A 12,436-nucleotide genomic window follows, 5' to 3' on the forward strand; every position below is an offset into this window, starting at 1 on the left:
GGGGCAGCACTCATCCAGGCCAGTGGAGAGTATTCCATCACACTCCTTACTTGTGCATTGTAGATGGTGGAAAGGCTTTGGGGAATCAGGAGGTGAGACACTCGCTGCAGAATACCTAGCCTCTGACCTGCTCTTGTTGCCACAGTAATTATGTGGCTGGTCCAGTTAAGTTTCTGGCCGATGGAGAACCCCAGGATGTTGCTGGTGGGGGATTCTGCGATGGTAAAGCTGTTGAATGTCAAATGGAGGTACTTAGTTGTCGCTTGTTGGAGATATTTATTGCCTGGCACTTCAGTGGCGCGAATGTTAGCTTCCACTTATCAGCCCAAGCCTTTAACTTCGTACATGTCTTGTTGCGTGCCGGCATGGTTTGCTTCATTTTCTGAGGAGTTGTGAATGGCACTGAACACTGTGCAGTCATCAGCGAACAGTCCCATTTTGACCTCATGTTAGAGGGAAATTCATTGATGAAGCAGCTGAAGATGGTTGGCCCTAGGACACTGCCCTGAGGAACTCCTGCTGCGATGATCTGGGGCTGTGATAATTGACCTTCAACCACCAGAACCATCTTCCTTTGTGCTAGGTATGACTCCAACCAGTGGAGCGTTCCCACCACACCTCGCCACCCACGATCCACATTGACTTCAATTTTACTGGGGCTCCTTGATGCCACACTCGGTCAAATGCTGTCTTGATGTCAAAGGCAGTCACTCTCACCTCACTTCTGGAATTCAGCTCATTTGCCCACGTTTGGACCAAGGCTGTAATGAGGTCGGGAGCCGAGTGGACTTGGCGGAACACAAACTGGGCCTCAGTGAGCAGGTTATTGGCGAGTAAGAGCCGCAGGATAGCACTGTCCATGACCGTGGGATGTAGTGTCTGAGTGGAATGGGATATGGTTTCAGAGAGGAATGGGATGTACTGTCTGAGTGGAATGGGATATAGTGACTGAGGGGAGTGGGAAGTACTGTCTGAGTGGAATGGGATATAGTGACTGAGGGGAGTGGGATGTAATGCCTGAGGGGAGTGGGATGTAGTGTCTGAGGGGAGTGGGATGTAGTGTCTGAGGGGAGTGGGATGTAATGTCTGAGGGGAGTGGGATGCAGTGTCTGAGTGGAATGGGATGTAGTGTCTGAGGGGAGTGGGATGCAGTGTCTGAGGGGAGTGGGATGTAGTGTCTGAGGGGAGTGGGATGTAGTGTCTGAGTGGAATGGGATGTAGTGTCTGAGGGGAGTGGGATGTAATGTCTGAGGGGAGTGGGATGTAGTGACTGAGGGGAGTGGGATGTATTGTCTGAGGGGAGTGGGATGTAGTGTCTGAGGGGAGTGGGATGTAATGTCTGAGGGGAGTGGGATGTAGTGTCTGAGGGGAGTGGGATGTACTGTCTGAGGGGAGAGGGATGTAGTGTCTGAGGGGAGTGGGATGTAGTGTCTGAGGGGAGTGGGATGTAGTGTCTGAGGGGAGTGGGATGTAATGTCTGAGGGGAGTGGGATGTAGTGTCTGAGGGGAGTGGGATGTAGTGTCTGAGTGGAATGGGATGTAGTGTCTGAGGGGAGTGGAATGTAGTGTCTGAGGGGAGTGGGGTGTAGTGTCTGAGGGGAGTGGGATGTAGTGACTGAGGGGAGTGGGATGTAGTGTCTGAGGGGAGTGGGATGTAGTGTCTGAGGGGAGTGGGATGTAGTGATTGAGGGGAGTGGGATGTAGTGATTGAGGGGAGTGGGATGTAGTGTCTGATGGGAGTGGGATGTAGTGTCTGAGGGAAGTGGGATGTAGTGACTGAGGGGAGTGGGATGTAGTGTCCGAGGGGAGTGGGATGTAGTGTCCGAGGGGAGTGCCATTTAGTGTCTGAGGGGAGTGGGATGTAGTGTCTGAGGGGAGTGGGATGTAGTGTCTGAGGGGAGTGGGATTTAGTGACTGAGGGGAGTGGGATTTAGTGTCTGAGGGGAGTGGGAAGTAGTGTCTGAGGGGAGTGGGATGCAGTGACTGAGGGGAGTGGGGTGTCGTGTCTGAGGGGAGTGGGATGTAGTGACTGAGGGGAGTGGTATGTTGTGTCTGAGGGAACTGGGATGTAGTGTCAGAGGGGAGTGGGATGTACTGACTGAGGGAATTGGGATGTAGTGTCTGAGTGGAGTGGGATGTAGCGTCTGAGGGGAGTGGGATGTAGCGTCTGAGTGGAGTGGGATGTAGTGTCTGAGGGGAGTGGTATGTAGTGTCTGAGGGGAGTGGGATGTAGTGTCTGAGGGGAGTGGGATGTAGTGTCTGAGGGGAGCGGGATGTAGTGTCTGAGGTGAGTGGGATGTAGTGTCTGAGTGGAGTGGGATGTAGTGTCTGAGTGGAGTGGGATGTAGTGTCTGAGGGGAGTGGGATGTAGTGTCGGGGGAGTGGGATGTCGTGTCTGAGGGGAGTGGTATGTAGTATCTGAGGGGAGTGGGATGTAGTGTCTGAGGGGAGTGGGATGTCGTGTCCGAGGGGAGTGGGATGTAGTGTCTGAGGGGAGTGGGATGTAGTGTCTGAGGGGAGTGGGATGGAGTGTCTGAGGGGAGTGGGATGCAGTGTCTGAGGGGAGTGGGATGCAGTGTCTGAGGGGAGTGGGATGTAGTGTCGGAGGGGAGTGGGATGTAGTGTGTGAGGGGAGTGGGATCTAGTGTCTGAGGGGAGTGGGATGTTGTGTCTGAGGGGAGTGGGATGTAGTGTCTGAGGGGAGTGTGTTGTAGTTTCTGAGGGGAGTGGGATGTCGTGTCTGAGGGGAGTGGAATGTAGTGTCTGAGGGGAGTGGGATGTAGTGTCTGAGGGGAGTGGGATGTAGTGTCGGAGGGGAGTGGGATGTAGTGTGTGAGGGGAGTGGGATGTAGTGTCTGAGGGGAGTGGGATGTAGTGTCTGAGGGGAGTGGGATGTAGTGACTGAGGGGAGTGGGTTGTAGTGTCTGAGGGGAGTGGGATGTAGTGACTGAGGGGAGTGGGATGTAGTGTCTGAGGGGAGTGGGATGTAGTGTCTGACGGGAGTGGGATGTAGTGACTGAGGGGAGTGGGATGTAGTTTCTGAGGGGAGTGGGATGTAGTGTCTGAGGGGAGTGGGATGTAGTGTCTGAGGGGAGTGGGTTGTAGTTTCTGAGGGGAGTGGGATGTCGTGTCTGAGGGGAGTGGAATGTAGTGTCTGAGGGGAGTGGGATGTAGTGTCTGAGGGGAGTGGGATATAGTGTCTGAGGGGAGTGGGTTGTGGTGTCTGAGGGGAGTGGGATGTAGTGTCTGAGGGGAGTGGGATGTAGTGTCTAAGGGGAGTGGGATGTAGTGTCTGAGGGGAGTGGGATGTAGTGTCTGAGGGGAGTGGGATGTAGTGTCTGAGGGGAGTGGGATTTGGTGTCTGAGGGGAGTGGGATGTAGTGTCTGAGGGGAGTGGGATGTAGTGTCTGAGGGGAGTGGTTCGTCGTGCCTGAGTGAAATGGGACGTAATGCCTGAGTGAAATGGGACGTAATGCCTGAGTGAAATGAGATGTAACGCCTGAGTGAAATGGGATGTAATGCCTGAGTGAAATGAGATGTAATGCCTGAGTGAAATGAGACGTAATGCCTGAGTGAAATGGGACGTAATGCCTGAGTGAAATGGGATGTAGTGCCTGAGTGAAATGGGATGTAATGCCTGAGTGAAATGGGATGTAGTGCCTGAGTGAAATGGGATGCAGTGACTGAGTGAAATGAGATGTCATGCCTGAGTGAAATGGGACGTAATGCCTGAGTGAAATGGGATGTAATGCCTGAGTGAAATGGGACGTAATGCCTGAGTGAAATGGGACGTAATGCCTGAGTGAAATGGGACGTAGTGCCTGAGTGAAATGGGACGTAGTGCCTGAGTGAAATGGGATGTAATGCCTGAGTGAAATGGGATGTAATGCCTGAATGAAATGGGATGTAGTGCCTGAGTGAAATGGGATGTAGTGCCTGAGTGAAATGGGATGTAGTGCCTGAGTGAAATGGGATGTAGTGCCTGAGTGAAATGGGATGTAATGCCTGAGTGAAATGGGACGTAGTGCCTGAGTGAAATGGGACGTCGTGCCTGAGTGAAATGGGATGTAATGCCTGAGTGAAATGGGACGTAATGCCTGAGTGAAATGGGATGTAATGCCTGAGTGAAATGGGATGTTGTGCCTGAGTGAAATGGGATGTAATGCCTGAGTGAAATGGGATGTATTGCCTGAGTGAAATGGGATGTAATGCCTGAGCGAAATGGGACGTAATGCCTGAGTGAAATGGGACGTAGTGCCTGAGTGAAATGGGACGTAATGCCTGAGTGAAATGGGACGTAATGCCTGAGTAAAATGGGACGTAATGCCTGAGTGAAATGGGACGTAATGCCTGAGTGAAATGGGACGTAATGCCTGAGTGAAATGGGACGTAATGCCTGAGTGAAATGGGACGTAATGCCTGAGTGAAATGGGACGTAGTGCCTGAGTGAAATGGGATGTAATGCCTGAGTGAAATGGGATGCAATGCCTGAGTGAAATGGGACATAATGCCTGAGTGAAATGGGACGTAGTGCCTGAGTGAAATGGGATGTAATGCCTGAGTGAAATGGGATGTAATGCCTGAGTGAAATGGGATGTAATGCCTGAGTGAAATGGGAAGTAATGCCTGAGTGAAATGGGACGTAATGCCTGAGTGAAATGGGACGTAATGCCTGAGTGAAATGGGACGTAATGCCTGAGTGAAATGGGATGTAGTGCCTGAGTGAAATGGGATGTAATGCCTGAGTGAAATGGGATGTAATGCCTGAGTGAAATGGGATGTAGTGCCTGAGTGAAATGGGACGTAGTGCCTGAGTGAAATGGGACGTAATGCCTGAGTGAAATGGGACGTAATGCCTGAGTAAAATGGGACGTAATGCCTGAGTGAAATGGGACGTCATGCCTGAGTGAAATGGGACGTAATGCCTGAGTGAAATGGGACGTAATGCCTGAGTGAAATGGGACGTAATGCCTGAGTGAAATGGGACGTAGTGCCTGAGTGAAATGGGATGTAATGCCTGAGTGAAATGGGAAGTAATGCCTGAATGAAATGGGACGTAATGCCTGAGTGAAATGGGACATAATGCCTGAGTGAAATGGGACGTAATGCCTGAGTGAAATGGGACGTAATGCCTGAGTGAAATGGGACGTAATGCCTGAGTGAAATGGGACGTAGTGCCTGAGTGAAATGGGATGTAATGCCTGAGTGAAATGGGACGTAGTGCCTGAGTGAAATGGGACGTAATGCCTGAGTGAAATGGGACGTAGTGCCTAAGTGAATTTTTTTTAATTGCTTATGGGATGTGGGCATCGCTGGCAAGGCCAGCATTTACTGCCCATCCCGAATTGCCCTTGAGTAGGCGCTGTGAACCGCCTTCTTGAAGCGCCATAGTCCGTGTGGTGAAGCTACTCCCACAGTGATTTTAGTTATGGAGTTCCAGGAATTTGAGCCAGCGACGATGCAGAATAGATGATGTACTTCTAAGGCAGGATGGTGTGTGACTTGGAGGGGAGCTTGTAGTTGGTGATGTTCTCATGCACCTGCTGCCCTTGTCCTTCTAGGTGGAAGAGTTTGCCTGTTTGGGAGGTGCCGCCGAAGGAGCCTTGGTGAGTTGCTGCAGTGCATCTTGTAGATGGTACACACTGCAGCCACGGTATGCCAGTGGTGGAGGGAGTGATTGTTTAAGTTGGTGGATGGGGTGCCAATCAAGCGGGCTGCTTTGTCCTGGATGGTGTCGAGCTTCTTGAGTGTTGTTGGGGCAGCACTCATCCAGGCCAGTGGAGAGTATTCCATCACACTCCTTACTTGTGCATTGTAGATGGTGGAAAGGCTTTGGGGAATCAGGAGGTGAGACACTCGCTGCAGAATACCTAGCCTCTGACCTGCTCTTGTTGCCACAGTAATTATGTGGCTGGTCCAGTTAAGTTTCTGGCCGATGGAGAACCCCAGGATGTTGCTGGTGGGGGATTCTGCGATGGTAAAGCTGTTGAATGTCAAATGGAGGTACTTAGTTGTCGCTTGTTGGAGATATTTATTGCCTGGCACTTCAGTGGCGCGAATGTTAGCTTCCACTTATCAGCCCAAGCCTTTAACTTCGTACATGTCTTGTTGCGTGCCGGCATGGTTTGCTTCATTTTCTGAGGAGTTGTGAATGGCACTGAACACTGTGCAGTCATCAGCGAACAGTCCCATTTTGACCTCATGTTAGAGGGAAATTCATTGATGAAGCAGCTGAAGATGGTTGGCCCTAGGACACTGCCCTGAGGAACTCCTGCTGCGATGATCTGGGGCTGTGATAATTGACCTTCAACCACCAGAACCATCTTCCTTTGTGCTAGGTATGACTCCAACCAGTGGAGCGTTCCCACCACACCTCGCCACCCACGATCCACATTGACTTCAATTTTACTGGGGCTCCTTGATGCCACACTCGGTCAAATGCTGTCTTGATGTCAAAGGCAGTCACTCTCACCTCACTTCTGGAATTCAGCTCATTTGCCCACGTTTGGACCAAGGCTGTAATGAGGTCGGGAGCCGAGTGGACTTGGCGGAACACAAACTGGGCCTCAGTGAGCAGGTTATTGGCGAGTAAGAGCCGCAGGATAGCACTGTCCATGACCGTGGGATGTAGTGTCTGAGTGGAATGGGATATGGTTTCAGAGAGGAATGGGATGTACTGTCTGAGTGGAATGGGATATAGTGACTGAGGGGAGTGGGAAGTACTGTCTGAGTGGAATGGGATATAGTGACTGAGGGGAGTGGGATGTAATGCCTGAGGGGAGTGGGATGTAGTGTCTGAGGGGAGTGGGATGTAGTGTCTGAGGGGAGTGGGATGTAATGTCTGAGGGGAGTGGGATGCAGTGTCTGAGTGGAATGGGATGTAGTGTCTGAGGGGAGTGGGATGCAGTGTCTGAGGGGAGTGGGATGTAGTGTCTGAGGGGAGTGGGATGTAGTGTCTGAGTGGAATGGGATGTAGTGTCTGAGGGGAGTGGGATGTAATGTCTGAGGGGAGTGGGATGTAGTGACTGAGGGGAGTGGGATGTATTGTCTGAGGGGAGTGGGATGTAGTGTCTGAGGGGAGTGGGATGTAATGTCTGAGGGGAGTGGGATGTAGTGTCTGAGGGGAGTGGGATGTACTGTCTGAGGGGAGAGGGATGTAGTGTCTGAGGGGAGTGGGATGTAGTGTCTGAGGGGAGTGGGATGTAGTGTCTGAGGGGAGTGGGATGTAATGTCTGAGGGGAGTGGGATGTAGTGTCTGAGGGGAGTGGGATGTAGTGTCTGAGTGGAATGGGATGTAGTGTCTGAGGGGAGTGGAATGTAGTGTCTGAGGGGAGTGGGGTGTAGTGTCTGAGGGGAGTGGGATGTAGTGACTGAGGGGAGTGGGATGTAGTGTCTGAGGGGAGTGGGATGTAGTGTCTGAGGGGAGTGGGATGTAGTGATTGAGGGGAGTGGGATGTAGTGATTGAGGGGAGTGGGATGTAGTGTCTGATGGGAGTGGGATGTAGTGTCTGAGGGGAGTGGGATGTAGTGTCAGAGGGGAGTGGGATGTAGTGATTGAGGGGAGTGGGATGTAGTGTCTGAGGGGAGTGGGATGTAGTGTCTGAGGGGAGTGGGATGTAGTGTCTGAGGGGAGTGGGATGTAGTGACTGAGGGGAGTGGGATGTAGTGTCTGAGGGGAGTGGGATGTAGTGTCTGAGGGGAGTGGGATGTAGTGTCTGAGGGGAGTGGGATGTAGTCTCTGAGGGGAGTGGGATGTAGTCTCTGAGGGGAGTGGGATGTAGTGACTGAGGGGAGTGGGATGTAGTGTCTGAGGGGAGTGGGATTCAGTAACTGAGGGGAGGACAATGTAAGTGACTGAGGGGAGTGAGATTCATTAACTGAGGGGGGGATTGAATGACTGAGGGGAATGGGATACAGTAACTGAGGTGAGGGTGATTCAGTAACTGTGAGGGACTGGATTCAGCAACTGAGGGGGGTGGGATTCAGTAACTGAGGGGAGAGAGAAGTATGTGACTGAGGGGAGTGGGATTCAGTAACTGAGGGGAGTGGGATTCAATAAAAGAGGGGAGGAGAATATAAGTGACTCAGGCAACTGCGTTTCAATAATTGAGGGGAGGGGGTTGTAAGTGACCGAGGGGAGCGGGAGGAGGAGACTGAGGGGAGTGGGAGGAGGAATGTGAGGGGAGTGGGAGGAGGAGACTGAGGGGAGTGGGAGGAGGAATGTGAGGGGAGTGGGAGGAGGAGACCGAGGGGAGTGGGAGGAGGAATGTGAGGGGAGTGGGAGGAGGAGACCGAGGGGAGTGGGAGGAGGAGACCGAGGGGAGTGGGAGGAGGAATGTGAGGGGAGTGGGAGGAGGAGACTGAGGAGAGTGGGAGGAGGAGACTGAGGGGAGTGGGAGGAGGAGACTGAGGGGAGTGGGAGGAGGAGACTGAGGGGAGTGGGAGGCGGAGAGTGAGGGGAGCGGGAGGAGGAGACTGAGGGGAGTGGGAGCAGGAGACTGAGGGGAGTGGGAGCAGGAGACTGAGGGGAGTGGGAGGAGGAGACTGAGGGGAGCGGGCGGAGGAGACTGAGGGGAGCGGGAGGAGGAGACTGAGGGGAGCGGGAGGAGGAGACTGAGGGGAGCGGGAGGAGGAGACTGAGGGGAGCGGGAGGAGGAGACTGAGGGGAGCGGGAGGAGGAGACTGAGGGGAGCGGGAGGAGGAGACTGAGGGGAGCGGGAGGAGGAGACTGAGGGGAGCGGGAGGAGGAGACTGAGGGGAGCGGGAGGAGGAGACTGAGGGGAGCGGGAGGAGGAGACTGAGGGGAGCGGGAGGAGGAGACTGAGGGGAGCTGGAGGAGGAGACTGAGGGGAGCGGGAGGAGGAGACTGAGGGGAGCGGGAGGAGGAGACTGAGGGGAGCGGGAGGAGGAGACTGAGGGGAGCGGGAGGAGGAGACTGAGGGGAGCGGGAGGAGGAGACTGAGGGGAGCGGGAGGAGGAGACTGAGGGGAGCGGGAGGAGGAGACTGAGGGGAGCGGGAGGAGGAGACTGAGGGGAGCGGGAGGAGGAGACTGAGGGGAGCGGGAGGAGGAGACTGAGGGGAGCGGGAGGAGGAGACTGAGGGGAGCGGGAGGAGGAGACTGAGGGGAGCGGGAGGAGGAGACTGAGGGGAGAGGGAGGAGGAGACTGAGGGGAGCGGGAGGAGGAGACTGAGGGGAGCGGGAGGATGAGACTGAGGGGAGCGGGAGGAGGAGACTGAGGGGAGCGGGAGGAGGAGACTGAGGGGAGCGGGAGGAGGAGACTGAGGGGAGCGGGAGGAGGAGACTGAGGGGAGCGGGAGGAGGAGACTGAGGGGAGCGGGTGGAGGAGACTGAGGGGAGCGGGTGGAGGAGACTGAGGGGAGCGGGAGGAGGAGACTGAGGGGAGCGGGAGGAGGAGACTGAGGGGAGCGGGAGGAGGAGACTGAGGGGAGCGGGAGGAGGAGACTGAGGGGAGCGGGAGGAGGAGACTGAGGGGAGCGGGAGGAGGAGACTGAGGGGAGCGGGTGGAGGAGACGGAGGGGAGCGAGAGGAGGAGACTGAGGGGAGCGGGAGGAGGAGAATGAGGGAAGTGGGAGGAGGAGACTGAGTTGAGTGGGAGGAGGAGACTGAGGGGAGCGGGAGGTGGAGACTGAGGGGAGTGGGAGGAGGAGACTGAGGGGATTGGGAGGAGGAGACTGAGGGGAGTGGGAGGAGGAGACTGAGGGGAGCGGGTGGAGGAGACTGAGGGGAGCGGGAGGAGGAGACTGAGGGGAGCGGGAGGAGGAGACTGAGGTGAGTGGGAGGAGGAGACTGAGGGGAGTGGGAGGAGGAGACTGAGGGGAGTGGGAGGAGGAGACTGAGGGGAGTGGGAGGAAGAGACTGATGGGAGTGGGAGGAGGAGACTGAGGGGAGTGGGAGGAAGAGACTGAGGGGAGTGGGAGGAGGAGACTGAAGGGAGTGGGAGGGGGAGACTGAGGGGAGTGGGAGGAGGAGACTGAGGGGAGTGGGAGGAGGAGACTGAGGGGAGGGGGAGGAGGAGAGCGAGGGGAGGGGGAGGAGGAGAGCGAGGGGAGCGGGAGGAGGAGAGCGAGGGGAGCGGGAGGAGGAGAGCGAGGGGAGCGGGAGGAGGAGAGTGAGGGGAGTGGGAGGAGGAGAGTGAGGGGAGTGGGAGGAGGAGACTGAGGGGAGTGGGAGGAGGAGACTGAGGGGAGAGGGAGGAGGAGACTGAGGGGAGCGGGTGGAGGAGACTGAGGGGAGCTGGAGGAGGAGACTGAGGGGAGCGGGAGGAGGAGGGTGAGTGGAGCGGGAGGAGGACAGTGAGGGGAGCGGGAGGAGGAGACTCAGGGGAGCGGGAGGAGGAGACTGGGGGGAGTGGGAGGAGACTGAGGGGAGCGGGAGGAGGAGACTGAGGGGAGTGGGAGGAGGAGACTGAGGGGAGTGGGAGGAGGAGACTGAGGGGAGTGGGAGGATGAGACTGAGGGGAGCGGGAGGAGGAGACTGAGGGGAGCGGGAGGAGGAGACTGAGGGGAGTGGGAGGAGGAGCCTGAGGGGAGTGGGAGGAGGAGACTGAGGGGAACGGGAGGAGGCCTGATAGTGGAGTGGGATGGAATTGGATGGTTCTGGTTTATATTAAGTCTGATGTCTGACATTCTTCGTACTCTCGTGCCTTCCTGATGACATGTTGTGGTGTTCTCCACTCTGCAATCTCTCGTGTCTCTCTTCCTTTATTACAGCTCCCGAGACATCGCCAACTGTCAAACCCGAGGAACAATCGACTCGCGAATCCGTTGACCGTTCATCCATTGACCCAGCGGGTTCTGCAACCTCAGGTAGCTGCCTTGTGACGTCCATTCCAAAAAGACTGTTCACCGAGGCCTAGAAACTCGGGTCGGGGGCTTCCCGCGGGTGCAGGCCTCCGATCTGCACTTTCCTAGCTCGCCGGCTGTTGAGCTGTGGGCCCACATGGGATTCCTACCCTGGGCCTCCTCCAACTGCCGGCGCGCAGTGCTTGCATATCCCAGGGGCGCAGTAGTTCGATGCGTCCCCTGGGATCACGTGGGCCATGGAGAGCCAATGGTAGCAGGGAAATGCCCATTCAAACAATTGACAGGAAGAGCTGTCAAAACTATAAATACTATAAGCTCCAACACATCACTAAAACTTCAAATATTTTTTTAAAATATCAATTTTTAAAATAACTATAAATTACATAAAATAACTATTAAACAATAATTTAAATTTTTGAAAAAGTTAATTACATTTTCTAACGTGGCTAAAAAAAAACTTACCTTTCTTTACAGCATGTAAAATTAATAAACCTGTGGAAAAAATATTTTAATTTTAATTAATTCACCACTTACCTTGTTAAAAGCAGGCCTTGCGCTTGCTTTTTATATGTGTAACTCCTGGAGACTTACCCTCCCGGAGAAATCTGCAAAAAAACCGGAAGTTCCATGTGCAAGCGCTGCCTCTCCGGCGTACGCGTTTGACACCTGAAACATAAGAACATAAGAAATAGGAGCAGGAGTAGGCCAATCGGCCACTCGAGCCTGCTCCGCCATTCAATAAGATCGTGGCTGATCTGATCCTAACCGCCAATCTACTAGGAAACCTTTCCTTTAAGGGAACGGAAGTTCCGGTTTCCCGCGCATGCGCAGTGCATGTAAGAAACCGGCACTTCCATTGGGCCTAGGGGTGAGTACCCCGTGCGTTCTCAGCCGTGGAGACCCGCATTTCTGGGCCCTAGTGTTCTCCACTCTGCATTCTCACGTGTCTCTCATCCTTTATTACAGCTCCCGAGACATTGCCAACTGACAAACCCGAGGAACAATCGACTCGCGAATCCGCTGACCGTTCATCCATTGACCCAGCGGGTTCTGCAACCTCAGGTAGCTGCCTTGTGAGGTCCATTCCAAACAGACTGTTCACCCAATGTAACTGCTGAAATCCTCTGTCCCTCAGATTCCTCCAGTCTCTTACCGAGAGTCCTGGGTTGTGGAGACTAATGGGTGTTGGATGAGGAGACGGAGGGGGTTTGGAGGCAATGACTGAGTGATGTGGGAGTCAAGTGTCAGAGGGGAATAGGATGCTGAGATTGAAGGGGGTGGAATGAGGAGACTGAGGGGAGTGTTATGAGGAGACTGAGGGGAGTGTTGTGAGGAGACTGAGGGGAGTGTTGTGAGGAGACTGAGGGGAGAGTTAGGAGGAGACAGTGGGGAGTGTTGTGAGGAGGCTGAGGGGGGTGTTGTGAGGAGACTGAGGGGAGTGTTATGAGGAGACTGAGGGGAGTGTTATGAGGAGACTGAGGGGAGTGTTGTGAGGAGACTGAGGGGAGTGTTGTGAGGAGACTGAGGGGAGTGTTGTGAGGAGACTGAGGGGAGTGTTGTGAGGAGACTGAGGGGAGTGTTGTGAGGAGACTGAGGGGAGTGTTGTGAGGA

At 54.6% G+C, this 12,436-nt stretch overlaps 1 pseudogene across 1 annotated transcript in view; it reads left to right on the forward strand.

Annotated features, from left to right (window-relative positions):
- LOC147091171 (uncharacterized) overlaps window positions 1-12,436 on the forward strand; it is a 133,828-nt pseudogene that overhangs the window by 113,867 nt on the left and 7,525 nt on the right. The window contains exon 8 of the transcript XR_015075173.1: window positions 10,733-10,828. The product of XR_015075173.1 is annotated as an uncharacterized LOC147091171 (transcript). The remainder of the gene's footprint in view (window positions 1-10,732; window positions 10,829-12,436) is intronic.

The sequence above is a fragment of the Somniosus microcephalus genome, unplaced genomic scaffold (assembly GCF_052327205.1).
Source record: "Somniosus microcephalus isolate GS21.2 unplaced genomic scaffold, FLI_Smic_1.0 unresolved_chr3, whole genome shotgun sequence".
NCBI classification, from domain to species: domain Eukaryota; kingdom Metazoa; phylum Chordata; class Chondrichthyes; order Squaliformes; family Somniosidae; genus Somniosus; species Somniosus microcephalus.